This window comes from Carlito syrichta, unplaced genomic scaffold (genome assembly GCF_000164805.1).
Source record: "Carlito syrichta isolate Samal-C Ts95f unplaced genomic scaffold, Tarsius_syrichta-2.0.1 Scaffold315477, whole genome shotgun sequence".
In the NCBI taxonomy this organism is placed as follows: Eukaryota; Metazoa; Chordata; class Mammalia; order Primates; family Tarsiidae; genus Carlito; species Carlito syrichta.
Window position 1 is genome coordinate 217885 of NW_007259573.1, and position 15601 is coordinate 233485.

A 15601-nucleotide genomic window follows, 5' to 3' on the forward strand; every position below is an offset into this window, starting at 1 on the left:
GGAAGGCTGAGGCAGAAGGATGGCCGGAGCCCAGCAGGTGGAGGCTGCAGTGGCCGGGAGCGGCCACCAGTCTGAGCGACAGAGTGAGACTCCAACTCAAAACTAAATAAAATAAAATAAAATAAAATATTTATATAATTATGATAACGGAACCATGACAGTTCACCACACACATATGGTGACAGCAGCTACAAGGAGAGGGCTGGTTGGGAGGGGGGGTAATCAAATATGTAGACAGTAGCCTATATAAATATGGAAACTAGGTCCATATTTCGTTCCAGTGTATTCCTCTGTCTACTACTTGGTCATAAGGTCCAACTTGATAAATCAAGATATTGCACTTGAGACATGGCTTAAAAATAAAAAGATGGACTTTTCCTCAGACCCGGAAGCACAACTGCCTGGTGGGCCCTTTCCCCCCCGAGTGTCGCCGGGCCACGCGCCGTCCCAGGGCTCCCGCCGCCTGACTCCCTCCACCACTAATTCTTCTTTAACCCGGACATTCCCTCCCCAGTCAGCCTCCAGGTGGACGGTCACCCTGAAATTCAGTCCCTTCGTGACCTCGGACGGCAACAAAACCCGCAAACGTCGCTTCAGCGCCCCGTGGCGTGTGCGCAGGAAGATCATGTCGTCCCGCTCTCCAAGGAGCTGCCGCAGAAGTACCGTGTCCGCTTCATCCATGCCCATCCGCAAGGCCTACAAGATCCAGATGGCTCGAGGGCACTACTAAGGTCAGCAGATTGGCAAGGTGGTCCAGGTGTACAGAAAGAAACAGGTCATCTACAGCGAAAGGGTGCGGCGAGAGAAGGCTAATGGCACTACTGTCCATGTGGGCATCCACCGGAGCAAGGTAGTTACCACCAGGCAAAGACTGGACAAAAATCGGAAGAAAATTCTTGAGCGCAAAGCCAAATCTCGGCAGGTAGGAAAAGAGAAAAGCAAATACAAGGAAGACCTTATTGAGAAAATACGGGAATGAATATAGCCTGTTGTGCACCATGATTTAGCTGTAGGCTTTTAGCCTGGTGTGTGTTTCTTTGGAACGCTTCAAAAAAATGTCTCTAGAACATTTCATTCCTGTTTCGCTATTCACCTGTGACTCTGTGAGTCGACTTTGCCATTTCAATAATTCTATGAATAAAAATTGGAAATGCTTCCTAATTTAAAAAATAAAAATAAAGTATAAAGATAGGGCCAGGCACAGTGGCTCAACCCTATAATCCCAGCACTTTGGGAGGACGAGGTGAGAGGATTGCCTGAGCTCGTGGTTTGAGACCAGCCTGGACAACTTGACGAGACCTCAACTCTACAATAAATAAAACAATTAGACGGGCATGGTGGCGCGTGCCTGTAGTTCCAGCTACTTGGAAGGCTGAGGTGGAAGGATCGCCGGAGCCCAGCAGACTCCAACTCAAAAATAAATAAATAGACAAAAAGATAAATGTTAAAAGAAACAGTGAAAAAAAGTCAGAGAGACTTGGAATGGAGAAAAGACAGATGTAGGACAAGAGGCTGCTGTTTTTATAATGAATCTTTAAGTACTATTTAATTTTTTTTTTTTTTTTTTTGAGTCAGAGTCTCACTCTGTCGCCCAGGCTGGAGTGCAGTGGCACACTTACGGCCACCCCAGCATCGATCTGCTGGGCTCTGGGATCCTTCCACCTCAGCCTTCCAAGTAGCTGGAACTACAGGCGCGTACTATCACACCCGGCTGATTTTTTGATTTTGTAGAGATGAAGTCTTGCTGCCCGGGTGGGTCTCGAACCCACGGACTCAAGCAATCCACTCACCTCAGCCTCCCAAAGGCACGGGATTACAGGCTGAGCCACCGAACCCGGCTCACTATTTAATTTTTTAAAGTATGTGATATATAATGGGCTACAAAATTAAAGGAGATGGAACTGACTTTAAAATGTCCCCGCCCGGTGCAGTGGCTCACACCTGTAATCCCAGCACTTTGGAAGGCAGAGGTGAGAGGATTGCCTGAGCCCAGGAGTTCGAGACCAGCCTGAGCAACTTGGCGAGACATCGTCTCTAATAATAAATCAAAAAATTAGCTGGGCATGCTGGTGCACACCTGTAGTTCCAGCTATTTGGAAGGCTGAGCCGGAAGGATCACCGGAGCCCAGCAGGTTGAGGCTGCGGTGGCCATGAGCATGCCATCGCACTCCAGCCTGGGTGACAGAGTAAGACTCCAACTCAAAAAACAAACAAACAAAAAAAACCTAAATGGTTCATGCTGGTGACGTTCAGGGTGTAAGATTGGAGATCGGTTGGAATAGCAGTCTTTTACTCTATGTATTTCAGTACTGTTGACATTTGATACCATTATGTATTATATAATAAAAATCTAATTTTTAGAAAATATGGCCACGAGGTAATGAACCAAAGAAAAGATGATAATCAAAGGAATACCTCTGTACTTGCAAGTGATAGGAATATTTGTAAAACTATATTACTATACAACAGGCTGTTTTGTAACCACAAAGAAAAATAATTGTTGTAATGCCTCAGACAAAATGGTCCAATAGGAAGTTTTTCAAAAGCAGTACCTGTACCAGACGGTGGAATATACCAGCAATGAATATGGACATCGGTGATAAAAGTGGCAAAAGCACACATCCTCTTTCCAGTAGTAGCTCTCAAGTGAATTTTAACTAAAGAAAGTTAAGTCAGGAGATTAAAAAATAAATAACAGGAATTAGGTTATCAGCAAGATGTGGCTATGGCATGCTGGAATGAAACTGCGTACAGCTTCATTAAATTATGGTTTCTAATAACCACGGTGAAGTACTGCGTGTCAGGAGCACAGTTTAGGACCCAAATTCTGTGCTCCTTTGCGAGACATAGTGAAGAAAGGAAAAATTGTGGGAGGCAATAGCCGATTCAAAACGGATGTAATAAAATGTAAACAATTATTCGGGGGAAAAAAACTAGAGAGACCAGGCACAGTGGCTCTCCGCATTCTGGGAGGCTGAAGTGGGAGGATTGATTCAGTCCAGGAGATTAAGACCAGCCTGAGCCACACAGTGAGACTTCGTCTCTACAAAAAAAGAGTTGGCCAGGCAGGGTAGCAAGCCCCTATAATCCCAGCTACTTGGAAGGATCACCTGAGCCCAGGAAGTTGAGGCGGCAGTGAGTTGTGATCCTGCCACTGCACTCCAACCTGGGTGACACAGTAAGACCCTGACACAAAAACCAAAACAAGCCGGGCTTGGTGGCTCAGCCTGTAATCCCGCGCCTTGGGAGGCTGAGGTGAGTGGATTGCCTGAACCCGTGGGTTCGAGACCCGCCTGGGCAACTTGGCGAGACCTCATCTCTACAATAAATCAAAAATTAGCCGGGTGTGGTAGCGTGCGCCTGTAGTTCCAGCTACTTGGAAGGCTGAGGTGGAAGGATCTCCGGAGCCCAGCAGGTCGAGGCTGCGGTGGCCGGGAGCGGCCACTGCACTCCAGTCTGGGCGACAGAATGAGACTCCGACTCAAAAAAATAAAAATAAAAAAACCAAAACAAAACAAACAGACAAAAGCTAGAGAATAGTCTTAAATGATAAGCCCATAAGCTGGACGTGGTGGTTCACACCTATAATCCTAGCACTTTAAGGAGGTTGAAACGGGAAGATTGCTTGAGTCCAGGAGTTCAAGGCTGTAGTGAGCTATGATCGTACCATTGCACTCGAATTAAAGATCTCACTGCATTATATACATAAATGATAAAGGACCCATCAAGGTCTCTTTTAGACTGTGGGATTCATATTCAGCATTTCTTTTTTGTTTTTTAGAGTCTCACTCTGCCACCCAGGCTGGAGTGCAGTGGGCAATATGGCGAGACCTCGTCTCTACAGTAAAAATTAGCCAGGCATGGTGGTGCATGCCTGTAGTTCCAGCTACTTGGAAGGCTGAGGCGGAAGGATCATCTGAGCCCAGCAAGTAGAGGCTGCGGTGATTGTGAGCATGCCACTGCACTCCAGCCTGAGTGAAAGTGAAACTCCAACTCAAAAAAAAAAAGTTCTCATCAAATTTGTCCTACAGATGTACCCTCATTTGAGCAGAAGGATGTTCACTGTGTCATCATTTGGAAGAGCCCCCAAACTGGAAATCCCTGTCATTTCCATCAATGGGAGGCTAGTTGAGCACGTGATGGTCTATTGACACAGTGAAACACCTTGCAAAGAGGCAGAGTATGTGTACTGCCGTGGACAGACCTTCAGGATATGCTAAGTATGCCAGGAATGGTGGCTCATGCCTATAATCCCAGAACTTTGGAGGCCAAGGTGAGAGGATTTCCTGAACCCACGGGTTCAAGACCAGCCCGGGCAACATGGCAAGACCTCATCTCTACAGTAAATCAAAAAATAAACTGGACATGGTGGTGCATGCCTGTACTTCAGGCTACTTGGAAGGCTGAGGTGGAAGGATCACCTGAGCCCAGTAGTCTGATGCTGGGGTGGCCATGAGCATGCCATTGCACTCCAGCCTGGGTGACGGAGTGAGACTCCAACTTAATAAAATTAAAAGTCAGTTCTGAATGCTCTCTGAGAGGGTTGCCTTCAGGAGAATTTTTATGCAGAGACTGTGGCTGAGCCTCTCCCTGCAGCATCAGTGAAGATGGCCTAGAATGTAGGAATGTTGTGGGGAACAGTACAGGTAACCAAGGTACAGCTGAAGCGGGAGGGAAGGGTGCATTCTAGCACATGCATGTCTACTTGTATTCCCATGTTAGTTTCAGAATAACTTGGTAGTGACCAAATTATCCAGAATTGCCTACATCTTATCCCCACCCCTCCACCACACTGAGCAAACCCACATTTTGTTTGCTCAAATGGAAAAGTTATCAAATGTACAGCACAGCATCTAGCCTTCAAAGTGAGTCTCTGTTAGGAGAACCAAGTCTTAGGCAGGACGGTCGGGGCCATGTACAAGTTAAGGGGAAAGATTTGAGCCCCTGGAAGCTGATGTGGGTTGACGTGGACACTAGCTCCTTTCAGTCCCTGTCCTGTCTGCCCTGCTCTTTCTTTCTCTCCTCCTGAACTTCCAGGTTGTAAGGAGAGAGAATGATTGGGATTTTCTCTAAAAGGATAGAGTTGTTGAGAATAAATGAATACTCTGCAATCAAACACCTGACGTTCGGAGAAGCAGAACGAAAGGAAGATTCCGTCCAGGGACATCAAGTAAATAACACTTTCCAAACAAGCTAAATTTAAGAGAAGGGTGGAAAGGAATGGGCAAGCAGATGTGTTTTCTGGTTAAGAATGGTAAGGGCCAAGGCATTTGTTCCCTCAAAATCAACACCTGATCTTTGCTGCTGAGCATAATTAATGTTAGAAGTAAATTTGTGGTGAAAGTTATAGCTTGTTAATTAGCAAAATAGTTGTTAGGACTTTATTTTCACTGATAACATTAGTGAAATTCAAACGTTGGAGAAATTAAAATGAGTAGGATTCTAATGTAAAAATGCCAATACTACCCAAAGCTATCTACAATTTCAATGCAGACCGAATCACATTCCCAAAGATATTCTTTGCAGAAATAGAAAAGCCTATCCTAAAAGTCATATGAAATCTCAGCTGGGCACCGTGACTCAAGCCTGTAATCCCAGCACTTTGGGAGACTGAGGTGAGAGGATTGCCTGAGCTCAGGGATTCGAGACCAGCCTGGGCAACTTGGTGGGACCTCATCACTATAATAAATCAAAAAATTTATTTATATCGTGGCACAAGCCTGTAGTTGGTTACTTGGAAGACTGAGGCAGAAGGATCACCTGAGCCCAGCAGGTCCAGGCTGCAATGACTGTGAGTAGGCTACTGTACTCCAGTCTGGGTGACAATGAGACTCCGACTCAAAAAAAAAAAAAAAAAATTTCAAGAGACCCTGAGCCGGGCTCGGTGGCTCAGCCTGTAATCCCGCGCCTTTGGGAGGCTGAGGTGAGTGGATTGCCTGAGCCCGCGGGTTTGAGACCCGCCTGAGCAGCGAGACATCATCTCTACAATAAATTAAAAAATCAGTCAGGCGTGGTAGCGCATTCCTGTAATTCCGGCTACTTGGAAGGCTGAGGAGGAAGGATCGCTGGAACCCAGCAGGTCGAGGCTGCGGTGGCTGGGAGCAGCCACTGGACTCCAGTCTGGGTGACAGAGTGAGACTCCAACTCAAAAAAAGAAAAAATACTTGGAAGGCTGAGGCAGAAGGATCGCCAGAGCCCAGCAGGTCGAGGCTGCGGTGGCCGGGAGCGGCCACTGCACTCCAGTTTGGGCGACAGAGTGAGACTCCAACTCAAAAAAAAAGAGAGACCCTGAATAGTTAAAACGATTTAAAAGAAAAAAAGAATAAAACTGGAGGACTCACACTTCCTGATTTCAAAACTTCCTTCATAGCTACAGCAATCAAAACAATGTGGCACTGGCATAAAAACAGACACAGTAACCAATGGAATAGAATTGAGAGTCCAGAAATAAACCCTCACATATATGGTCAAGGGATTTTTGACAAGGGTGCCAAAACCATTCAATGGGGAAAGGACAAATGGTGCTGAAAAAACTGGATATCCACAAGCAAAATTAAGAAAAATGGACCCTAACTGTGATGGCTAACTGCTGGGAGCCAGCCTTAGAGGCCTTCACAATGACAGGGTCCGGAAGGCCGAAGACCTCAGGTTGCGGGGCAACTCTGGGCAGCTGTTGTTCCTGCTTCTTCTACCTTCACTCTCGATCTCGCCACTGGAAACCTGGAAGTTGGAAGATGTAAAGAGTTCTATATGGGAGAAATAATTCTTACCAAATGGTAATACTTAGTAAAGGAAGGATTTGTTTTGTTAGAAGTATACTCTTCCATTAAGAGAACCCTCGGCCTTATTTTCCCTTTGTTAAGAAGGCCTGTAATTTTGGTTAGGGATTGTGACTAAGATAAATTGAGCCGGAGAGCTTTTTGTTTTATAAACGTTGAAGCCCATTCTCCCTGACAAGGTATAATTGAGGCAGATTGTAAATACCAGGTGTGACATTATGGAAAGCAAGTCAGGCCAATTTGAGATTAAGAGACCTTGAGAATGTTGCTTTACCCTGGTTAATTGCAAATTGCTGTGTCACAGGTGTAACTTACAAAACAGGATAAAGATACATTGCCTGTTCAGTGACCCACCTGGGCAACTTGGCGAGACCTCATCTCTACAATAAGTCAAAAATTAGCCAGGCGTGGTAGCGCACGCCTGTAGTTCCAGCTACTTGGAAGGCTGAGGCAGAGGGATCGCCGGAGCCCAGCAGGTGGAGGCTGCAGTGACCGGGAGCGGCCACTGCACTCCAGTCTGGGCGACAGAGTGAGACTCCAACTCAGAAAAACAAAAAAAAAGATACATTGCCTGTCCTGTTCATTGAATTGAAACTGATTGTTGCCGGCTCGGTGGCTTAGCCTGTAATCCCGTGCCTTTGGGAGGCTGAGGTGAGTGGACTGCCTGAGCCCGCAGGTTCGAGACCCGCCTGGGCAGCGAGACCTCATCTCTACAATAAATAAAAAAATCAGCCAGGCGTGGTAGTGCATGCCTGTAATTCCGGCTACTCAGAAGGCTGAGGTGGAAGGATCGCCGGAGCCCAGCAGGTCGAGGCTGTGGTGGCCGAGAACGGCCACTGCACTCCAGTCTGGGCGACAGAGTGAGACTCCAACTCAAAAAAAAAAAGAAACTGATTGTCTTGAAAAAGAAAAACATGTTTTCACCTCAAGCCAAAACCTAGGGTATAAAGGGAGTTGAAAAAGACAATAAATCGGCATTTGTCCTGCTTGCAGCAGAGTCAAGTGTCCCAAGTTTTTCTCTCTTTCACCGACTCTGTCTCTCCTTCAGGAAACCCGGACCTGCTGGAGCTGGTCTCCGGCAGCTAATCTTATTTGTCAACTTGACTGAGCTAAAGGATTCCCAAATATTTGTTAAAAAAATATTTCTGGGTATGTCTGTGAGGGTGTTTCCACAAGAATTAGCCTTTGAATCAATAAACTGAATAAAGAAGACCCACTTAACCAATGTGGGCAGGCATCACCCAATCTTTTCAGAGCCTGGATAGGGCAAAAAAAAGGCAGAGAAAGGACAAATTCTCTTTTTCTTTCTCTCTTCTGGAACTGAGACACTCATCTTGTCCTACCCTTGAACACTGGAGAACCTGGTTTCTGGGCCTCAGACTCAGACTGACTTACATCACTGACCTTCCTAGTTCTTCTGCTTACAAATGGCAGATCAATGGACTTCTTGGCATCCATGATCACGTAAGCCAATTTCCATGATAAATCTCCACTAATGTATCTTTACATATAACCTTTTGGCTCTGTTTCTTTGGAGAACCCTAATACACTTAGCTAATGCATGTATACAAATTAATTCAGAATGAGTCAAAGACCTAAGTATAAGACCTAAAACTATAAAACTCTCAGATGAAAACAGAGCAAAGACTTTGTGACATTGGATTTGGCATTGATTTCTTGGATAGGAACCAAAGGCATAGGCAACAAAAGAAAAAACAGACACATGGGACTTCATGAACATCTTTAAAATTTGTGTATCAAAAGACAATATCATTAAAGTAGAAAGGCAATTCACAGGATGGTAGAAAATATTTGTAAATTATATATTTGATAAGGGATTAATATTCAGCATACAGTAATTCCCTTACCTGCAGTTTTGCTTTCTTTTTTTGTTTTTGCTTTTTGAGTCTGAGTCTCACTCTGTTGCCCAGGCTGGAGTGCAGTGGCACACTCACGACCACTGTAGCCTCGACCTGCTGGGTTCAGGCAATCCTTCCACCTCAGTCTTCCAAGTAGCTGGAACTATAGGTGCACACCACCACACCTGGCTAATCTTTTTTATTTATTGTAGAGACAAGGTCTCACCAAGTTACCCAGGCTGGTCTCAAACCCCTGGACTCAGGCAATCCTCTCGCCTCCACCTCCCAAAGTGCTGGGATTACAGGCATGAGCCACTATGTCCAGCTAGTTTTGCTTTCCATGGTTTCAGTTACCACAGATCAACCATGGTTCAAAAATACTAAATGAAAAATTCCAGACATAAACAACTCATAAGTTTTAAATTGTTGCCCTTCTGAGGAGTGTGATGAAATCTTTTATGCTGTCCCTCTGCATCCTGCCCCAGACAAGTGTCCTTCCTTTGTCTGGCAGATTTGCACTACAGACCCTACCCACCCCAAGTAACTTGGTAGCTGGTCAGTTATCCCATCTACTGTCGTGAAATCTCAGTGCTTGTGTTCAAGTAATCCTTATTTTACTTACTGGCCCCTAAGTGCAAGAGCAATGATGCTGACTATTTGGATATACCAAACAAGAGCTGTAAAGTGCTCCTTTTAAATGAAAAGGTGAATGTTCTCAACTTAATGAGGCAAGAAAAAAAAAAATGGTGGCCAGCACGATGGCTCACTCCTATAATCCCAGCACTTTGGGAAGCTGAGTGAGAGGATTGCCTGAGCCCACGGGTTCGAGGCCAGCCTGGGCAACTTGGCGAGACCTCATCTCTACAATAAACAAATTTTAAAAATCTGCCGGATGTATAGTTCCAGCTACTTGTAAGGCTGAAACAGAAGGATCACCTGAGCCCAGCAGGTCGGGGCTGCAGTGGCCGTAAGCATGCTACTGCACCCCAGTGTGGGTGACAGAGTGAGACTCCAACTCAAAAAAAAAAAAAAAAAGGTATGCTGAGGTTGCTAAGATCTACAGTAAGAATGAATCTTCTATATGTGAAACTGTAAAAAGCAGAAAAATCCATGCTAGTTGCTGGTGCACGTCAAACTGCAAGTTATGGTCACAGTGTGTGGCAACTTTTATTACAGTATATTGTTATAATTGTTTCATTTTATTATTAAGTATTGCTGTTCATCTCTTACTGTGCTTAATTTACAAATTAAACTTTATCATAGATATATATGTATAGGAAAAAAATTGTATATAGAGGGTTAGGTACTATCTGTGGTTTTAGGAACCCACTAGGGGGTCTTGGGCCACAGCCCCCTCAGATAATGGGAGACCCCTGTATATAGAGAACTTCAAAAATGCAACAACAATAAAATAAAATAAAAAACCCAACTCAAAAATGAGCAAAGGGCTTGAATAGACATTTCTCTGAAGAATATTTACTAATGGTCAATAACCACATGAGAAGATACTTAGCATCACTAACCGTTACAGAAATGCAATTCAAAAGTACAATGAGATACAACCTCAAACCTATTAGGATGACTACTATTAAAAAAAAAAAAAAAAAAAAAAAAAAGGCCAGTTACGGTGGCTCAAGCCTGTAATCCCAGCACTTTGGGAGGCTAAGGCAAGAGGACTGCCTGAGCTCAGGGGTTCAAGACTAGCCTGGGCAATTTGGCAAGACCTAGTCTCTACAGTAAATTTTTAAAAAATTAGTTGGGCATGGTGGGGGGGAGGTGGGGAAGTGGATCATTTGTTTTTTGTTTTTGTTTTTATTTTTGTTTTTTTTTGAGTTGGAGTCTCACTCTGTCGCCCAGACTGGAGTGCAGTGGCCGCTCCCGGCCACCAGAGCCTCAACCTGCTGGGCTCCGGCGATCCTTCCGCCTCAGCCTTCCGAGTAGCCGGAATTACACCCATGTGCTACCACGCCCAGCTGATTTTTTGATTTATTGTAGAGGTGAGGTCTCGCCGCCCAGGCGGGTCTCGAACCCGCGGGCTCAGGCAATCCACTCACCTCAGCCTCCCAAAGGTGCAGGATTACAGGCTGAGCCACTGAGCCCGGCTTGATCATTTGTTTAATGGGTACTGAGCTTCTGTTTTATGAGAAAAAATGAATTCTGGAGATGGATGGTAGTGATGGTTGCCAACATTATGAATGTATTTAGCACTACTGAACTGTACACTTAAAAATGGATAAGGTGGGCCATTGTCAGTCCATTGCGGCCATGGTCTTGCTAGGCTATGGTGTGGCCATGTGCCCTTTGAGCTATGGCCAGGCACTCTTTGAGCTATGGCCAGGCTGTGTTTCCTGGCTTTGGCGCCTCCCCTATCTAGGTAGGTGAATCTCTTCTTTCTCTCTCTCTCTCAAATTTACTTTCTAAATAAACTATATTTTCTAACCTAAAAAAATGGATAAGATGGTAATTATTATGTTATGTATATTTTACCATAATAATAAAAAAAAACTAGGCTGGGCGTGGTGGCTCAAGCCTGTAATCCCAGCATTTTGGGAGGCTGAGGCAAGAGGATTGCCTGTTCGAGGCAAGAGGATTACCCACGTGTTCGAGACCAGCTTGGACAACTTGGCAAGACCTTGTCTCTAAAAAATACAAAAATGCCGGGCTCGGTGGCTCAGCCTGTAATCCCGCGCTTTGGGAGGCTGAGGTGAGTGGATTGCCTGAGCCCGTGGGTTCAAGACCCGCCTGGGCAGGCGAGACCTCATCTCTACAATAAATCAAAAAATTAGCAGGGCATCGTAGCGCACGCCTATAGTTCCAGCTACTCGGAAGGCTGAGGCGGAAGGATCGCCAGAGCCCAGCAGGTGGAGGCCGCGGTGGCCGGGAGCGGCCACTGCACTCCAGTCTGGGCGACAGAGTGAGACTCCAACTCAAACAAACAAACAAACAAACAAACAAAAATTATCCAGGTGTGGTGGCATGTGCCTGTAGTTCCTGCTACTTGGAAGGCTGAGGCGGAAGGATCGCCTGAGCCCCAGCAGGTCGAGGCTGTGGTGGCCGGGAGCGTGCCACTGCCCTCCAGCCTGGGTAATAGTGTGAGACTCTAAATTAAAAAAAAAAAAATTCTCCAGTCACCTTCAAAGTACTCTCCATTTGATGCCATACATATCAAGATGCTTTTCCCACTGCTCGAAACAGTTTCTGAGCTCATCCATTTTGATGCCTTTTAGTGCTTCTGTTGTTGTTATTGTTGTTTTTTCCTCTTTCTCCCACATCAGCAAAACATTTCCCTCTGAGGATTTTTTCATCAGAGGAATCAAAAGAAAAGTCACTTGGGGCGAGATCGGGTAAATAGGAAGGATGGCACACAGGGGTCATGCCGTTTTGGTCAAAAACTGCTGACCACACAGCGGTGTGGGCAGGTACGCTCATAAATCACCCATCATGAAATGGAAAACAAGTCGAAAGAATCACACACACACACAAAAAAAATCACTGAAACCAAATACAGTCTCTCACAATAACACTAGTCGTTGCACTGATGCCCATGGCTTTCCTGAACACTTACCTAGAAGGAAAGCCTGATCTATTACAAGGGACCTGCCCTCCAAAAGTTAATTCCAAGGCCAAGTGCGGTGGCTCAGAAAACGGAGGACCAGAGAGGAAAGTGGCTCAAGCCTGTCATTCCAGCACTTTGGGAGACTGAGGTGAGGGGATTGCCTGAGTCCACAGGTTCGAGAACAGCCTGGGCAACTTGGCGAGACCTCATCTCTACAATACATCAAAAAATGAGCCAGGCTTGGTGGCTTACTACAGCTGCAACATCCTGGGCTCAGGGGATCTTTCTGCCTTAGCCTACCAAGTAGTTGGAACTACAGGCACGTGCTAATACTCCCAGCTAATTTTTTAAAAAATTTACTGTAGAGACGTGGTCTCACCAAGTTGTCCAGACTAGTCTCGAACCCTATTGCCTCCACCTCCCAAAGTGCGAGAATTATAGGTGTGAGCCACCGCGCCCGGCTAAAGACCCAGTTCTTTTAGTGATAGGATCCCAGAATCTTCAACTAGAAATGAGCTTAGTTATGATTCCTCTCATTGTATTTATTTACTTACTTTGAGTTGGAGTCTCACTCCATTGCCCAGGCTGGAGTACAGTGGCACACTCATGGCCACGCCAGTATCAACCTGTCAGACTCCGGGTATCCTTTCACCTCAGCCTTCCAAGTAGCCGGAACTACAGGCACGCCCTACCACACCCGGCTAATTTTTGTTTTATTGTAGAGACGAGGTCTCACCAAGTTACCCAGGTTGGTCTTGAACTCGTGGGCTCAGGCAATCCACTCGCCTCGGCCTCCCAAAGTGCTGGGATTACAGGCTGAGCCACTGAGTCCGGCCAATTCCTCTCATTTTAAAAAGGAAGAAACGGAGGACCAGAGAGGAAAGTGACTTGCTTCGTGGTCACACAAGCAGTCGGTGCAGATTTCTGACTTCTGGACGAGGTTCCGTCTCTTTTGTATTCTTTCTTTATACCCAAACTTCTCTGGCTCTCACATCTACCCTGCCTGCTCAGGAACGAGATCTTCAAGGGGGCTAAAGCGACGCCCTACCTTGGGCCAGAGGGCAAGTGGAAAGTTGTTCTCCTGAAGGGAATAGGAAGGCACTTGGCTAAAATGAAGTCTGGCATGAACACTGCATTTCATGTACCAGGGACTTGGGAGAGTGAGAGTTGCGAACACCTCTAGAGTTTCCCTCCTGAACGTGAGCTTGTGTTGGTGGCACCTTGGCGTGGCGAACAGGGAGCCACTGATCGCTGCCTGAGCCCCAGAGAAACTGCATGTGAGCCAGATCCCACGGCCTAGGCTGGCCCAGGTCTGGGAGTCCACTTTGCTTGACCCAGCCTGCAGAGAGGCCCTCGAGGCGTTTGAGGGGTGCCTGTGGAGGATGGAGAGAGGGTTTTCCAGGGAGCTGGCAGAGCCTCGGGAGTCCTGTGTCGCACCCCACCTGCAGGGCACTCCCCGAGTCTGCCTGACACCCGAGCCCAGGGCAGCTCCTTTTCGGGCCCAGCTCAGGTTCCTCTCTGGGGGACGTGCCCTGGCTTGGTGGTAACTAAAGACCCCCGTCTCCTGTTAGAGATGGAAACTGAACCATAGCTTTTGGTGGGGCCCTGGATATTCATGACAGGGCCACTGCCCGGAAAAGGCTGACTCAGCAAGGGATGCTGCGAGTTCTGGGAAGGATGCACAGTTCCTGAACTCTTTTTTTTTTTTTTTTTTTCACTTTGGAGCCCTTAGCCACGCGGCTTCCCCTGCCTGAGACAGCTCAGCCTCCGGCCCCACCTCCCTTGGCTGGATACCTTGTCCTCACAAACTCACACTAGTCATAACCTGCTCTGGGAGATGTTCTCTGCGTTTCTCATCGAAGAGCCTCTGGCTCTCAGAACTCCCTGTACTTCCCCAGTCTTAGAATTTAGCACCAGGTCCTGAAATTGCTGGTTTGCATGTGGGTGTAGTTATGCTTTTGAAATGTCCCTTGTGTGTTTGAGAAGAACATGTCTCTTCCAGCTTTAGGGTGCAAGGTACAGGATCATTATAGTAAACTTTTATTTATTTATTTATTTAATTAAAAAATTTTTTTTTGAGTTGGAGTCTCACCCTGTCGCCCACACTGGAGTGCAGTGGCCGCTCCCGGCCACCGCAGCCTCGACCCGCTGGGCTCCGGCGATCCTTCAACTTCAGCCTTCTAAGTAGCTCTAAATACAGGCGCGTGCTACCGCGCCCGGCTAATTTTTGGATGTATTGGAGAGATGATTCTTGCCCGTTTCTCTTTTCTAATGTAATATTTGTGTGCGATCTGCAAACTCCAATTTCGTATCACATTGGAGATTTGTTATCAGAAGCTACATCCTTCCTTAACTGCCTCCTGCTTCCCGTTCCGGTCATGGTCCTTCCGCGGAACTTGCTCCATGACACCAGGGTGACTGACTGTCAGTCTGGTATGGCTCCAGGTCCCTCCTTTCCTGGCCACTGCTCTCAAGAGCAGCCTTCACTGGATCAGGCGTAGCTCCTAGACCTCACACCTTCTTCTGTGTAATGGTGTGAAAGAGCTCCATGGAGCTCATGCTGGCACAAGAGCCAAAGATACAACATATTCAAGTCCAAGTGTCTGTATTATTATTCTATGCTATTCTGCCATAGAAGTTCAGTCGACATTTGAACTCCCATGTATGCTAATTATTCAGGACACAGGCTCGAATCTCTTGACAGTGGGCCCTTCGACCCATTGTGGTTGAGGAAATAGGGAGGAGCAGCACGAAAGGAAAATGGGAAAGCTTGATAGGATTGGCCTTCTTTGAAATTATGGGAAGTAATGTGGAAGTTATATTTGAAAGCATTAGAACACTTCACTGAGAATAAAAGCCTTCTTTAGTTCTTTTCAGTAAACCGATTTGGATTTTCCCCCTGATTTCCATCCAGTGGCGTCATTAGTGTTTACTTCACTCTGTGTCTTGCGATCATAGGATTACCTAAGCCATTTTCATAATTGTAACCTCTTTAGGTAATCAGCGGGCACCAACATTCCCTTGAAGAGTGAAGGCTCATCATTCACTCAATCTTTGACTCAGCAAATAGTTTTGTGTAAAATAAAGCAGAGGATCCAAAGCAGAAGGATGGTCAGTGCCCTGCCCTTCAGCCTGCAACAGATGGGGAGCCCAACTCAAAAAACAAAACAAAACAAAACAAAGCAGAAAGAAAGAGGAAGAAAAGAGAGAGGGAGGAAAAAAGAGCCTAGGGCCTGATGGCTTCACAGCTGAATTTGTCCAAGCAGGTGAAAAGCAAATATAAGTTTCATTTAAACTCTTCACGAAAATCGAAGAGGCAGAAATAATTCCCAACTGACTACATGAGCCCAGAACTACTCTGATAGCAAAACAGGACAGACACACGCAAAGTAAAAACAAAGAATACC

General features: G+C 46.1%; 1 pseudogene; it reads left to right on the top strand.

Moving 5' to 3' along the window:
- Positions 1–367: 367 nt before the first annotated feature.
- On the top strand, positions 368–979 carry LOC103275471 (annotated as a pseudogene).
- The last annotated feature ends 14622 nt before the right edge of the window (positions 980–15601 follow it).